We start from the raw sequence: 15,940 nt of genomic DNA on the forward strand, positions 1-15,940 counted from the left end.
TTGCATTTCTCTGATAAGTAATGATTTAGAGCAATTTTTCATATGACTATAGGGCACTTTGATTTCCTCATCTGTAAATTGCCTTTGCATATCCTTTGACCATTTGTCAGTTGGGGAATGACTTTTTTTTTTCTGAAAATTTAACTCAGGTCTCTGTATATTTTAGTAATGAGTCCTTCATCAGAAATACTAGTTGTAAAAATTGTTTCCTAATTTACTAAATTTTTTTTATCTTGTTTACAGTGGTTTTGACTGTGCAAAAGTTTTTTAATTTAATGTAATCAAAATTATCTAGTTTGTTTTTAATGATGTTCTCCATGTCTTCCTTGGTCATAAACTACTTCACTTTCCATAAATCTGACAGGTAAACTACTCCTTGATTTTCCAGTTTGCTTATAATATTATTTTTTATATCAAAACTCTGTATCTATTTTGATCTTATCTTGGTATAGGGTGTGAGGTGTTGGTCTATTCTAAGTTTCTTCCATACTAACTTCCAATCTTCCCAACAGTTTTTATCAGAGAGAGTTTTTATCCCAATAGTTGGACTCTTTGGGCTTATCAAACAGCAGATTACAATAATTATTTCCTGCTATTGCACCTAGTCTATTCCACTGGTCCACCACTCTATGTCTTAGTCAGTACCAGATAGTTTTGATCACTGATTCTTTATAATATAATTTTAGAACTGGTAAGGCTAAGCCACCTTCTTTTGCACTTTTTTCATTGAATCCCTGGAAATTCTTGACTTTATTTTTCCATATGAATTTACTTACAACTTTTTCTAATTCATTAAAGTAATTTTTTAGAATTTTGTTTGGTAGGGCACTAAACAAGTAGTTTCGTTTTGGTAGAATTGTCATTGTTATAATATTAGCTCAGCGTATCCTTGAACAGTTGATGCTTGCCCAGTTATTTAAATCTGATTTTATTTGCGTGAGTAGTGTTTTGTAATTGTTTTCAGAAAGTTTTTGAGTCTGTCAGGTATTTTATATTGTCTGAGGTTACTCTGAATGGGATTTCTCTTTCTAGCTCTTTCTGCTGTATCTTGCTAGTCATATTATAGAAATGTTAAGGATTTATGAGGGCTTATTTTGGTATCCTGTGACTTTGCTAAAGTTGCTAATTATTTCTAGTAGTTTTTCAGAGGATTTTTTTTTGGATTCTCTAGGTATACCATCATGTCATCTGTAAAGAGGGAGAGTTTTGTCTCTCTTCCCAATTGTAATTCATTCAATTTCTTTTTCTTCTCTTATTGCTGAAGCTAACACTTCTAATGCAAAATTGAATAGTTGTGGTGATAATGGGCATCCTTGTTTCACCCCTGACCTTATTGGGAATGCCTCTAGCTTATCCCCATTGCACACAATGCTTGTTGATGGTTTCAGATAGATACTGCTTATTATTCTGAGGAACAATCCATTTATTCCTACACTACCAAGTGTTTTTAGTAGGAATTGGTGCTGTATTTTGTCAAAAGTTTTTTCAGCATCTATTGATATGATCATATGATTTCTTATAAGTTTGTTATTGATATATTTAATTATACTAACAGTTTTCCTAATATTGAACCAACTTTGCATTCCTGGGATAAATCCTACTTGATCATAATGTATTATCCTAGTGATAACTTGTAATCATTTTGCTAAGATTTTATTTAAGATTTTTGCATCTATATTCATTAGGGAGATAGGCCTATAATTTTCTTTCTCTGTTTTAACTCTTCCTGGTTTAAGTATCAGTATCATATTGGTGTCATAGAAAGAATTAGGCAGAGTTTTGTCTTCACCTATTTTTCCAAAGAGTTTGTATAGAATTGGAACCAATTGTTCCTTAAATGTTTGATAGAATTCTCTTGTGAATCAATCTGACCCTGGAGATTTTTTCTTAGGGAGTTCAATAATGGCTTCTTGAATTTCTTTTTCTGACATAGGGTTATTTAGGTTTTTAATTTCCTCTTCATTTAATCTGGGAAACATATTTTTCTAAATATTTGTCCATTTCACTTAAGATTGTCAAATTTATTGGCATAGAGTTGGGCAAAATAGTTCTGATTTATTATTTTAATTTCCTCCTTATTGGTGGTGAGTTCACTTTTTTCATTTATGATACTAGCAATTTGGTTTTCTTCTTTATTTTTTTAATCAAATTGACCAGAGGTTTATCAATTTTATTGTTTTTTTCCCCATAAAACCAGCTCTTGGTTTTATTTATTAGTTCAATAGCTTTCTTGATTTCAATTTTATTAATTTATGTTTTAATTTTTGGAATTTCTAATTTGGTATTTAATTGGGGGGTTTTTCATTTGTTCTTTTTCTAAGTTTTTTAGTTGCATGTTTAGTTCATTGAATTCCTCTTTCTCTAATTTATTCATGTAAGCATTTAAGGATATAATATATCCCCTGACAGCCACCTTGAGTGTATCCCATAGGTTTTCTTATGTTGTTTCATTATTGTCATTATCTAGGATGAAATAATTAATTCTTTCTATAATTTGTTGCTTGATCCACTCATTCTTTAAAATGAGGTAATTTAGTTTCCAATTAGTTCTGGGTCTATATCTCCCTGGCCCAATATATATCTCCCTTGTCCAATATAAGGAAGAACCAAAACAGACAGAAACTTAGACTATTCTCCCTAATGATTATTAATGCAAAGATCTTAAATAAAATTTTTAGCAGTGAGACTTCAGCAAGTTATTACCAGGATAATACACCATGATCAGGTTGGATTTATACTAGGTAGGCATGGATTCTTCAACATTAGAAAACACTCAAAATAATTAAATGTATCAATAGTAAAACCAACAGAAATCATATGATTTTTCTCAATAGATGTTGAAAAAGCCTTTGATAAAATATAACATCCACTCCTATTAAAAACACTAGAAATTTTATGAATAATGGAGTTTTCCCTAAATAACAAATAGTATTTATCCAAAACCATTAACAAATATGATATTTATAAGCTCAGAGCATAATAAATTCAGGGGTGAAACAAGGATACCCATTATCACCATTACTTTTCAATATAGTATTGGAAATGCCAGCAGTAACAATAAGAAAAGAAAAAAGAAATTGAAGGAATCAGAATAGGTAATGAGGAACAAAACTTTCACTCTTTGCAGATGCTATGGTGGTATACTTAGAAAACCTGAGAAAGTCATCTAAAATACTCCTTGAAACAATTAAGAAAGCAAAGTAGTAGGATATAAAATAAAGCCACAACAATCACCATCATTTATGTATATATATATATATATATATATGTATATAAATATATATCTGTGTGTGTGTGTGTGTGTGTGTGTGTGTGTGTGTATGAACAATAAAACCCAAGAGAAAGATAAATTCTATTTAAAATAAGTATGGACAATATTAAATACTTGGGAATATACCTCCCAAGACAAACCCAGAAACCATATGAACACAATTATACAGAGCTCCTCACCCAAATAAAGTCAGATCTTAATTGGAAAATGTCAAATGCTCATTAGCTCATAGGTTGAGCTAATATAATGAAAATGGCAATTCTACCCAAATTAAATTACTTATTCAGTGCAATACTTATCAAGCTATCAAATAACTACTTTCCTGAGCTAGAAAAAATAGTAAAATATTCATCTAGAGCAACAAAAGGACAAGACTAGCAAGGGAACTGATGAGAAAAAATGTAAAGAAGGTGGCCCAGATCTAAAACTATTCTATAAAGTAACAGTCATCAAAACTGCCTGGTACTGGTTAAGAAATACGAGTAATGGATCAGTGGATTATGATAGATTCAAAAGAAGTCACAGAAAATGACTACAGCAATCTATATTTGAAAAACTCAAAGATATCAGCTTTTGGGATAAGAACTCATTATTTGACAAAAATTGTTGGGAAAATTGAAAAATAGTATGGCAAAAACTAGGCATAGATCCACATCTCACATCCTATGCCAAAATAAGGTCAAAATGGGTCCAGAAATTGGAAATAAAGAGTGACCTATAGATAAATTAATAGACCAAGAAATTATCTGTCAGATCTATGGAAAGGGGATAAATTTAGGACCAAACAAGAATTAGAGCTTATTATAAACTGCAAAATGAATGATTTTGACTATATGAAATTAAAAAAAAATCAATGCTGCCTAAATTAGAAAAGGAAAGCAGAAAGCTGGGAAGCAATCTTCACAACTAGTTCTGATAAAGGTCTCATTTCTAAAATATATGGAGAATTACATCAAATTTATAAGGTTACAAGTCATTCCCCAATTGATAAATGGTCAAAGTACATGAACAGACAATTTTCAAATGAAGAAATTAAAGCTATTTCTAATAATATGAAAAAATGCTCCAAATCATTATTGATTAGAGAAATGCAGATTGAAATAAGTGAGGTATCATCTCATGCCTATTAGATTAGCCCAGAAGGGAAGATGATCAATGTTGGAGAGGTTGTGGGAGGATTGGAAAACTGATGCATTGCTGGTAGAATTGTGAATGGATCCAACCTTTCTGGAGAAGAATATGAAATATGCCCAAAGAACAATAAAACTGTTCATACCCTTTGACCCAGAAATTCCTATTTTAAGTCTATATTCAGAAGAATTTATAAAATATAGAAAAGTCCTATCTGTTCCAAAATATTCATAGTAGCTCTTTTTGTAGTGGCAAAGATTGGAAATTGAGGGGATGCCCATCAGTTGGTGAATGGCTGAACAAGTTAAGGTACACAAATACTACGGAATACTATGGCTGTATAAGAAACCATAAATTATTGGACTCTAGAGAAGCATGGAATGATCTGATGCTGAGTGAATGGAGTATAACCAAGAAAATAATGTACACATCAACAACAACATTGTGAAATGAACAGCACTGATGGAAGCAGCTGCTCTTAGCAGTTCAGAGATCTAGACAACTGTATTAGACTGACTTTGGACTATATTATCCCCATCCAGAGGAAGAAAGACAAAACAAAACACACACACACACACACACACACACACACACACACACACACATACAATCTGATGAACCTTTATAAAAATTATCTCTTATGTATCTCTTTCCCTTAATCCTAATTCCTCATATGGAAAATGACTAATCTGTAAACATGTTTATCCAGATATGTATGTATAATTCTAACATGAGTGTTCAACACTGAGGGGAGGGGTGTGGGAAGAGAGTGTGGAAGGAAATGTTGTAACTTAAAAATATACATATGTTTATGGATGAAAATAAATCTATAAAAAAATTTTAAAAATCATATCCATGATCCTGTAGTTATCTCTTCCCTACCATAAAACTTTAGCTATGATAGTCACATGAAAGAAGGGCTTTGGTGAAGAGAAAGAGAATTCTGCTTAGGTATGCATGAGGTGTATTTTAGGAACAATGGAATATACAGAGTATATTTACTTACATGATCTAGTCACCCATATATAGTTTTTGATTAGGTAACCATGTTCATGTTGACTTAATTTATTTGAAACTATGCATTCATTTAGTTTTATATCTCTTAGAAGACTTTTAGCTTCTCTTCTAGCTCTACTAAGAAAAGAAATGCAGCACACAGCCATTCTTACAAGGATGGCTAATAGGAATGTAAAACTCTCCAAATCCCTGACACTGCTTATATAGATGAACCCTACTTATATGTAAGTAATGCCTTCTGCATTACTTACATTATGTAGAACCTTACTTCCCTAACTATAGTATTCAAGTCACTTGCAGCAATATTCTGTTGCTATATAATGACTGCAGATTAGTTTATAATCATTAGCAGGACTTCCTACTTAGTAATTCAACAAATAATTATTAAGTCCATACTTTCTGTAAATATATTGATGGCTGTTCATAGAAGGCTGCATAGAAGAGATGGCACCTGAAATGAACCATGAAAGGAATCTGAAATTGGAGGGGAATACATTCCAACTTAATTAGTTTCAATAAATGTTTATCAGTTAGTGCTAGGTATTGTGGCTTGAGTCATCAAGAATAGGGATCAGAAAAGGAAGCTTCAAATAGGACTCTGACCACCAGGAAGGAGTCTGAACCACAGGGTAATTTTTTTTTTTACACTAAATACGGTGACTTTATTGATGGTATACAATAGAGAACTCTAGGTACCCCCCCCCCCCATACAAAGGTGCTTTGAGAAAAGGATGTGAAGGGATCATGGGATTCCCAGTATAGGAACACAGTCTGGGGATGTGGACTCCTCAGTGAAGGATCAACTTTTGTGGTTGGGGAATGAAGATTCATCCATGACTTTCCATATTAGTCTTTGAAGGCCATGATGCTTACTACATGGTTGCTATAACTGTACTTGCTGTCATACTAGAAAATGAGCTTGACAAAATGGTCAAAAATAACAGCACCAGTATCAATGGTAAAAAAAAAAGTGGGTGTTGCTGTTAAAGTCACAGGATCCCAGCTGATCTTCTGGGTTGCCCAATATGCCTTTCAGGGTTCCCTCTTCACCACTATTTTGATATCATCATCAGGTTTCTCCAGGTAACAGGTCTGATCCAAAACAGATACACTGGGAGTGGAAACACTGAAGATCATATTTGTGAGCTTGCTATTAAGCTCAGGGACATCTTGTTTCAGGAATGCAACTGATTGAAGCAGTAGATCCTGGAAGCAAGTTTGGGAGAAGAACTAAGAATCTCATGATGCAAACTGGCAACTTCTTTGTGGAACTACAAAGTGGGAAGGAGTAAGTTATGATGTGTTAAGGAAAATGACTACAGTACCTAGTCCTTTAGGTTAATCAAAGTAAGTGGGGGACAAGGATAGTAACAGGGAAATGAAGCTTGGTTAAGATATCTACCATCGGGGCAGCTAGGTGGCATAATGGATAAAGCACTGGCCTTGGAGTCAGGGGTACTTGGGTTCAAATCTGGTCTCAGACACAATAATTACCTAGCTGTGTGTCCTTGGGCAAGCCATTTAACCCCATTTGCCTTGCAAAAACCTAAAAAAAATATATTTCTACCACTACCTAGAAATGGTAGATATGATGCCTTAGAACTCTTTGTAATGATGAATAGATTATTTTTTTTCCAATAAAATAATTCAACTCTTTTAGAATTAGAGAGAAGGAGGGAACTCATTAAGGAAGGGCTGTTATTTAGAGTGTGAGGAAGTTTGTCTAGAATACAGAATGTGTGAAAGAAAATAATCTAAGGCTAGAAAGATAGATTTGAGCTAAATTATGGAGAGCCTTAAATATCAGATTAATGAGGCTATAATATATGTTAAAGTCAATGGGAAACCATTGAAAATTATTAAGCATAGAAATAACATAGCAAACTATTATTTTTTTAATATTTGAATTGGGAAGGCAAAAATATTTAGCTTGAAATGACAAAAGGATATTCAATTATAGCAAGCAGTTTGAAATAGAAGACTAGAGATCAAGTTAGAAATGAAGCTCACATATTTGGAATTTTGAGTCATCAGCAAAGAGGTGATGTTTAAATTCATGGTATCTAGATTACCAAAGGAGACCTGGTAGAAAGAGTCTAGGACCATAGCACTGGAGTATATTTACACTTAGGATGAGCCAAAAAAAAAAAGGAAACTTAGAAGGAACAGTAAGAATGATAGGAAGAGAAGAAGGAGATGGAAACATTACAGAAACTAAAGGAAGAGAAATTATAAAGGAAAAATAAATAACAATTAGAATCAAAACTTCACAAAGGTCAAACAGGATAAGGACATAGCAATTGAGAAATCATTAATAGTTCTTTAGATAGCCATGAAATTAGACTGAGGAAGATTCATAATCTGATATCATTTTGACATAAGGGCTATAGTTTTGCTTCTCACCCTCACAGAGTATTGAGAGACTTAAATGCCAGAAAGAGAAAAAGTAAGGTCCTCTTAATTGACTAAGGAAGTCTATATAAACTCTAAGTGCTTTGGGGGAGGTACTGATTTTGAATTGTGTTTCCTCCCCTATCTTCAGCACTAGCAATGTTCCAAGCATATAGTATATGTATAATAAATATTTATTGAATTGAAAGGACATGGGAATTTTGGAGGGATTTTCATATTTTTTTGTGGGCATAGATCATTAGTAATTTATCTTTCTAAAACTCTCTTTTAGGTACAGAAGAAAAGAGATATAACTCTTCCCTTATTTCTCTTTTGCTTTCAAACAAACTTAATTGAAGCTCTTCCTTTCTTTCTCCCCCCCCCCCCATTCATTTTGATGCTGCTAGGCTCTATGACCTTGTCTCAAATACGACAGTCCCAGAAGGCTCTGGTAAAGACAAAGATTAGGAACCTAATTCTATCCTCTGTTTATTGTATGTTTCTAACTTTAGAAATATTATTGAGAATAATATCTTTAATTTATAGATGCAATTTTTGATAAATTTTTGTTTATTTTTAGTTTGAAATTACCTTACGAGTCCAAAAATTATCCCTCTGTTATGTAATACAGGAACTTTTAATCTTAACCTATTTATATCACCCTAAAAAATTAGACATTTATTGTATATACAAATACAAATATGTGTGTGGGTATTTTTACATACACAATACCTTACTCCCATTCCTACCTTTAAGATTCAATTGAACTAGTCTTCTGTCTGTTACTCACAAACTGCAATTCAACTCTTGTCTCCATGTTTTTTCAGTGTCCATCCCCCTCCCTGGAATGGCTCCCTCCTTGGCTCCATTTTCTAAGCTTTCTATACATTCTGTATAATACCACAAATTTCTATATTGTCTCCCCAGATGCTCCTTGACAGAGGAGATTGCTTAAGGAGTTTGTATCCTTAGCATCTAGCAGAATTCCTGACACATAAAATACAAGATAAATGCTTGCAGACTGATGGGTTTTGTGATGGCTACCAATTTCAAATGATCTCCCACCATTACACACACACACACACACACACACACACACACACACACAAACAGACAAAGATATGTAAGTATGTATGTATGTACTGGATCTACATATGCTCAATAAATGCCAGCTAATTTTAATGAAAGGCATAGTTTTATAGTTTGTAACAAATCTCTAGAGAAAATGAGTTAATATCTTCCACCATTGCTGTACCTATCGGGAAGAAAACATGATCTCAGTTTGCATAGGCCACAACAAACTTGTCTAGGATGTCTATTGTGGAAGGGGAAGGGAGGCAAGTGGGACAGTGACTGAGAAGGTTTTCCGATCATGTCACTTCCTGCTCAAAAATCTTAAGTGGTCCCCTTCTTCCCACTGTCTAACACAAATACGAACTCCTTAGTCTCATATTTAAAAAAAAATGCTTAATCTGTCTCCAGTTTAACTTTCCAGATTCCTTCTTATTCATCTTTATGTAAAAGAACTAACCACAAATGAAATCCAGTCCTTCTAAGCCTATGCTTTCAGGCAGAGAGAGACTATTATAGCTAGAAGGCACTCTTCCATTGGAAGCCTCTTCAGACCTTTTAGGTTCTTTCAAATTTAAGTTTAGCTATTTCCTCTTCTATGAAAATTTCTTTATCCTTTAAATTCTAAGTGCCTTCTCCTTCCTAAATCTACCATAGTATCTCAGAGTTAGAGCCAGAAGGAATCTCTGAAGCCATATAATCCATTTCCTACCTATTTTATGTATTAGAAATTGAGGGAAAAGGGAAGTTTAATTTAAAGTTGACTTAAGGTCATTATATAGTATCAGAGGGCAGAGGTGAACCCAAATCTTCTGATTTTTAGAACACCATTGTGTGGAATATATGTAAAGATAGCATTCACCAGGGAATGTTTGCTTCAGAGACTATTTTTCTTTGCACACTTACATAGTGGATACTTAACAAATGTTTTCTGAATCAAAGTGAAATGATAGCACTTGGAATTGGAATTCAAAATAACTACAAAATGCATAAAATACTTGAGAGTTAAATCTACCTTGATACACATGGATAAACATCACAAAATGTTGCTTAAAAAATAAAAATACCAAAAAAAAACCCCAGAGAATTATACAGGTTTCACAGTTGGGATACTCCAATAAAATTAAAATGATGATATTATTTACATAAATTTACATAAATAAATTTATTTACAGTGTAAATAAATTTACATAAATAAATTTATTTGCACTGTAAATAAATTTACAGTGCTGTACCAATCAAACTAGCAAGGCATAAAATAAAAGGGTTAAACATAAAATGATGAAAAAGTATATATGAAAAATCCAGAGCTGGACTTTTAAGGGCAATTAAAAAACTCATAGGAATCAAATAAAAATGAAGGAAGCACTATAATATTATAGTTATACTTTAAAGTGGAGTAAATATCCAAACGATTTGGTACTGATTAAAAATAAAGAATGAGATAAAAGGAATAGACAGATTAAACAAGGAGGATTCACAAATAACTGAATTCAATAAGCATAAATTACTTGGGGAAAACTTTTTATCTGAAAAGAAATGTTGGGAAAACTGGAAAACACCCTGATAAACCCTGATTAACATACTATACCAGGTACCATAAAAACTCAAATTAATATGTAGATTAAATATTAAGTCATAGCATAAAAAATAGAAGAGAAGCATATGAGGTATCTTTCACTGCTCTGGTTGGTGGGAAAAGGAGAAGGATGAAATTCTTAAGCAAAGAAGATCAGAAGCGGTCAAAATATATAGTATTTATTGATAATGCAGATTATATCAAGTAATTATATGACTATAAAATTATATGAAATCATATAATTCATGAAGCTGAAAAGTTTCTGAATGAACAAAATCACAAACTAAGATACAAAAGAAAGTTTTAGATTTGGAAAATATTTGAATTCAATATTTCCATGAAGTATATGATATTGAATATATATATATATATATATATAACTACTTATCAATCAATCATCAATAATTTTTGAACTGTTTAGCATATATTGAGCAACTGTACTATGTGCTTGATATACAAAAAGGGAAAAAGAATACTTTTCCTCAAAAACCAAATTCTAATAGGCAAATAAAACAAATAAGTAGATATATACAAGATACATAAAGAGAAGATGGAACTAACACAAATGTGTAAGTCCAAAAGTGATTGACAGTGATAAGTTCAAAGATATGAACAGTTCTTAAAAGTAATATTATTTAACAGTAATATGAAAGACTGCTCCAAATCACTAATAAGAAAAATGCTAATTAAAACAACTCTATTTTTACTTCACAACCAGCAAATGTGCAAGAATGACAAAAATCTATGCTGTATTGTTTACAAAAGTATAGACACATTTATACATTGTTGATGGAATTGTGAATTTGCCTAACAATTTAGAAAAGAAAAATTAGAATCGCATTAAGAAATGACTAAATTGTCCATATTCTTTAATCCAGAGATGCCACTGCAATAAGGACAAAAGGCTAGCAAAGACAGAAATGTCTCTTAGAGATATTCTTCCTTCAGGGAAGTCCTTGACTACATGGGGTTATGGATCTTTTGGAAAAAACCCACCGTAGGTCACAAATGTTAAATCTGGAGTTACTGAATTTCCCTACATGCATAGATTCAGTCAATTATTTATTTTTAGGTTTTTGCAAGGCAATGGGGTTAAGTGGCTTGCCCAAGGCCACACAGCTAGGTAATTAATAAGTGTCTGAGGTCAGATTTGAACTCAGGTACTCCTGACTCCAGGGCTGGTGCTCTATCCACTGCGCCACCTAGCCGCGCCCCCCCCCCCCCCCGCCCCGTCAATTATTTCAACTCCCTATACTTGTATCTGGGCTCTTATATGATCCCAGAACTTATTCCTTCCATCACTTTTGGTCTTCTAAATGTTCAACTGTACCCCTAAATTCAATTAAAGCTCACTGGCAAGTAACATTTTGATATGTGGTGTTTTTTATTTCCTCATTAAGGTCTCAATTAAATATTTTGATTACAATTTTCTTTCTGACAATATAAGATTGCCCACAACTTTTAGAACTCATTAGTGTAATCAACAAGGGATGGGTCTGAATTCTCATCACCATAGTATGTGCTTTATGGCAGCAATGACATACTCAGGAAATGTCCAGGATTTTACAAAGGTAGCAGCGCTTTTTCCATGAAAGTCACAATCTACTCCAGTATAGCCTCTACCAAATGAATGACATTCTTGCTAGATTATAGGCAAATGTATATGGTTGCATTTCAAATGTTGATTCACAGAACAACAGGAATAACAGGTTCTTTCACTTCTATCTTTAGAAACTAGCAGGAAATTAATGAGTGCCACTGATGGAGGAGGCTGGGCAGATATGGTCAACTGAACCAGAAATGATAGGGGAGCTACACATGTATAGTTATTGTCTTTATAAAGCTATGCAATGGGTAATCCAATTGCTGTACAATATTTTCTTTTCTTTTCTTTTTTTAGTTTGTCATTTTATTTAAATGGCTTTTAAAAACTTTTCACATTTAGTCTAAGACCTATGAATGAAATTGATTGGGTATCTTATTACTTACTTTCAGTGGTGTTGAGTGACTTGAGCAAATATCAGTCATTCTCAGTGCTACATACATGTGCAGACAGAGATACATACATTTGTGTATATGTGCACACACATATATGCATATATGTGTGTACACATATATATGTGTATACATTTTACAATATTTTTTCTTGCAGTGGTTTTTAAACATGGGGCCTGTAAACTTGTTTTAAAAATACTTTGACAACTGTATTTTGCTATGAATAACTGTCTTTGTAATTTTATATACTTTTTTCTTATTTAAAAACATTATTTTGAGAAGGGATCTAATAGGCTTCACCGGATTGCCTGAGAGGTCTATTATAAAAAATATGTCAATAACCCCTATTCTATGATAATAGGCCTTATTACACATACATTAGACTATTGAGTATGGAAAAATTTTAATAGCACAGATTCATATAGGACTTTAAGATTTACAAATCACTTTGTTAAAAGTACTCTTTCATTATTGGTATACTCTTTGCATAGAAGGGCCCTAACATCCTATGTTGACACTGGGAGAAACAGTATGTATTAAGCGGATGATACTCTGAATACTATCTCCCCTGAGTAACTTTAGGGACACTCCTTGGACATTCAAAAGAGCCAATTGCAACCATTTCTACATGGAGGCAGAGACCAGTTATGAAAGGATAAAAGCAAGAAACAAGAGTTCCAAACACCCCCTAAGAGTTTCATGGTCAACTTGTTCATAGTTCCATACTTTGCTGTTTCAGAACAGGGAAGAGCAGATGACTAGAGGGGAGACTGCAATTTACCACTTCTGCACTCTCCATGATGTACTCTGCTCTGATTCCTAACCCCTGGAATGGAATTGCCTGCAGGTACATCTTCTACAAGTACATCATCTATACTCTCAGGTCCTTGTGTGCTAGGCTGTTAGCCATATGTTTGCCTTCTAGTCACAGGATGACTTTGCTATTATGACATCTTAAAGCAATGTAGGGGATTCAATATCTAAATTTTCATTTGGCTTTTCAAAAACAAACAGATGCAGTAATTCAAAAGTTTTCTATCCTTTACCTACTTTCAATAGGCACATTTATCTTTACTTAACACATTCTTTATGTCTTTTTTGCTTATTTGCAAAATAATTCTAATAAACTAAGCAAATGTCTTAAATATTTTGAAAGAAATACAGCAATTTCCTTAGGTCTTGTTTTAACCAGCTGGTAATAATTATCAGGCCAGCTGAGGTACTTTTCCCTTGTTAATTCTCTTACAAGCTTGGGTTCTCCTATGACCACACTCCATATTTTTTAAAAATGTAGAAAAAGAAGCAATATTTTCTAGGCAGAAGTTTGTAAAATTTCAACATTTCACCCTCCTTTTGCTGCTAGAGAAAATGTCAGACTGTTATTTTGTTTTTTGACTTGATAGATTGAGTTGTACCCACTCTTTTGTTCAGGTTACTAGGGAGAAAATGTCTCCTCCATTCTGAGGACGGATGGGAAGAGTTTTACTTTCTTTTTCTATGAAGTTTCCTGGCAGTTTATATGTAAAACAGCTCTGGCAGTCTTATCCTGATAATTTTCTATATTAAAATAAACATCTAATCCATGGAAAGAAATAGGGAAAAATATGCTTCAATAGGATAAACAATGATTATAGTATTAGAAGTGGAAAAAGTAGGGATTAAGCTTTTATGTTGGAAAGTTATGGCAAGAATACAAAGAAACAGAAATTAGAAGCATGATAGCTATATTCTACAAAATGAAATTATAGTTTACTTAGGATGTTTTAGAAGTCCATGCTTATACTACACGTATTTATAGTATATTAAAAAATCTGCTATACTCCCCTGCTGTCATAAAAATAGTTGATAAAAGAAATGAAACAATTACAGAGGATTACTGCCAGGTGATTAGCATAATTAAACATTCTCAACCTTTATTCTGGGTGAAAACTCCAAGAAATATAATTTTGTCTTTATGTAGTACATTACAAATTTCTCCATAAGAAAAACCTAAGGCAAAATTCACTAAAAAGATACTTGATAACTTACCTTATAGATGTTAAAAAGCACACTGCTGAAATAATTACATCAACTTGATGTCAACCAAAGACAGAATGCCTGAAACTTTTCCACCCCTTTCAAAACTGGAGTAGAAGGTATTTTAGGTCCCGCCCGGACTATCACTGGAATAAAGTACACTCACATATTTGGTCATGTCTTACATTTCATCCCCTGCTATTGGCAACAGACACATCTAATTTTACTCAGTGACATAAACAGCTCTCACCACATTTGAAATTGTTTAGGCACCACTTCCAACACACAGCTTTAACAGTGCCAATAAAAAGAAAAACAGCATTCTTATAAAATCAACTTGTAATCCCTAAATTATGTTGAGGAGTATAGTCTTACATAATATCCAAAATAATCTTCAATCCACTGAATGGAAAAAAAAAGTCTTATTTTTCCCATTTATAGAGCTACAGATGAACACATCTTATGAAATATAATTTCAAAGTAATATACAAAATTTAGACTTTTCCATGCTGCCAGGGGTTACGGTGGCTAGAGAGCTGGGTTTGGAGTCAGGAAGAACTGAATTTGAATCTAGCCTCAGACATTACAAGAGTATGACTCATTTTAACCCTTGTCTGCCTCAGTTTCCTTATCTGGACAATGGTGATGATGATAATAGCATCTACCTTCCCAGACTGTTGTAAAGATTAAATGAGATAATAAATATAATGTGCTCTGCAAACCAAAAAAAAGACATATAAATGCTAATTATTATTATGAAAAATATTTCCTACTTATTTTTCTCAAAAAGTGAAAATTATCATAGAATAATTGCTTTATGAAAATACTTAAAATCTATTGACAAAATAACTCATGTTCCCTTCAAATCAAAATGATTAATATTTGGGGGAGAAAAGTTTTAAAGTTTTATTTATCATTATTGAAGCAATGTAAAGAAAACTGTGCATGTTAAAACATTGATGGATCTTTTTTAGTTAATAAAAAGCAAATTAAGATTTTTGTTCAGCTTTTCAATTCTAAATAAAAAGTTATTCTAACTAATTTCTAGGCAAAAGCAGTGTTTTAAATAATGAAAAAGAATAATATAGTTTTATGATAAATTGCAAAAGCAATGTCTAGATGCCAAACCGTGGCATATATAATCTTTTATTATGGATGAAATCTGTTTTATTTGATGCTTACATGAAATAATCTTTTAAAACAATATATTGAAAACCTATAGTTTATATCTACACTTCATTTTATTCTTCAGAATGCTTCCTCTTTTCTTTAACCATCTAATTCACTGTAGATTTCTGTGAAAGTTGATACTTCTGTCACCCACCAGCTGTAGGTCATAAATTTAGGAATGATACAGGCTCAACTAATCATAATGTTATAAAACATTGCATACCTCTGTGAATTCTTTGTCCATTAATTCTTTATTAACACTGATATTTATTAATAACAAAAACCAAGTTATTATTATA

General features: G+C 32.6%; 1 protein-coding gene across 4 annotated transcripts in view; it reads right to left on the reverse strand.

Moving 5' to 3' along the window:
- Positions 1-15,940, reverse strand: part of SGCG (sarcoglycan gamma) — a 313,578-nt gene that overhangs the window by 233,223 nt on the left and 64,415 nt on the right. For 2 of the 4 annotated variants that reach the window (XM_074216216.1, XM_074216215.1), the window contains exon 1: positions 14,484-14,623. The exons of the other annotated variants lie outside the window; for them this stretch is intronic. The gene's annotated coding sequence lies outside the window, so the exon portion shown is untranslated. Of the gene's footprint in view, positions 1-14,483; positions 14,624-15,940 lie in introns of those variants that run through there. 4 annotated transcript variants of the gene reach the window in all.

Source organism: Macrotis lagotis, chromosome 1 (genome assembly GCF_037893015.1).
Source record: "Macrotis lagotis isolate mMagLag1 chromosome 1, bilby.v1.9.chrom.fasta, whole genome shotgun sequence".
NCBI classification, from domain to species: Eukaryota; Metazoa; Chordata; class Mammalia; order Peramelemorphia; family Peramelidae; genus Macrotis; species Macrotis lagotis.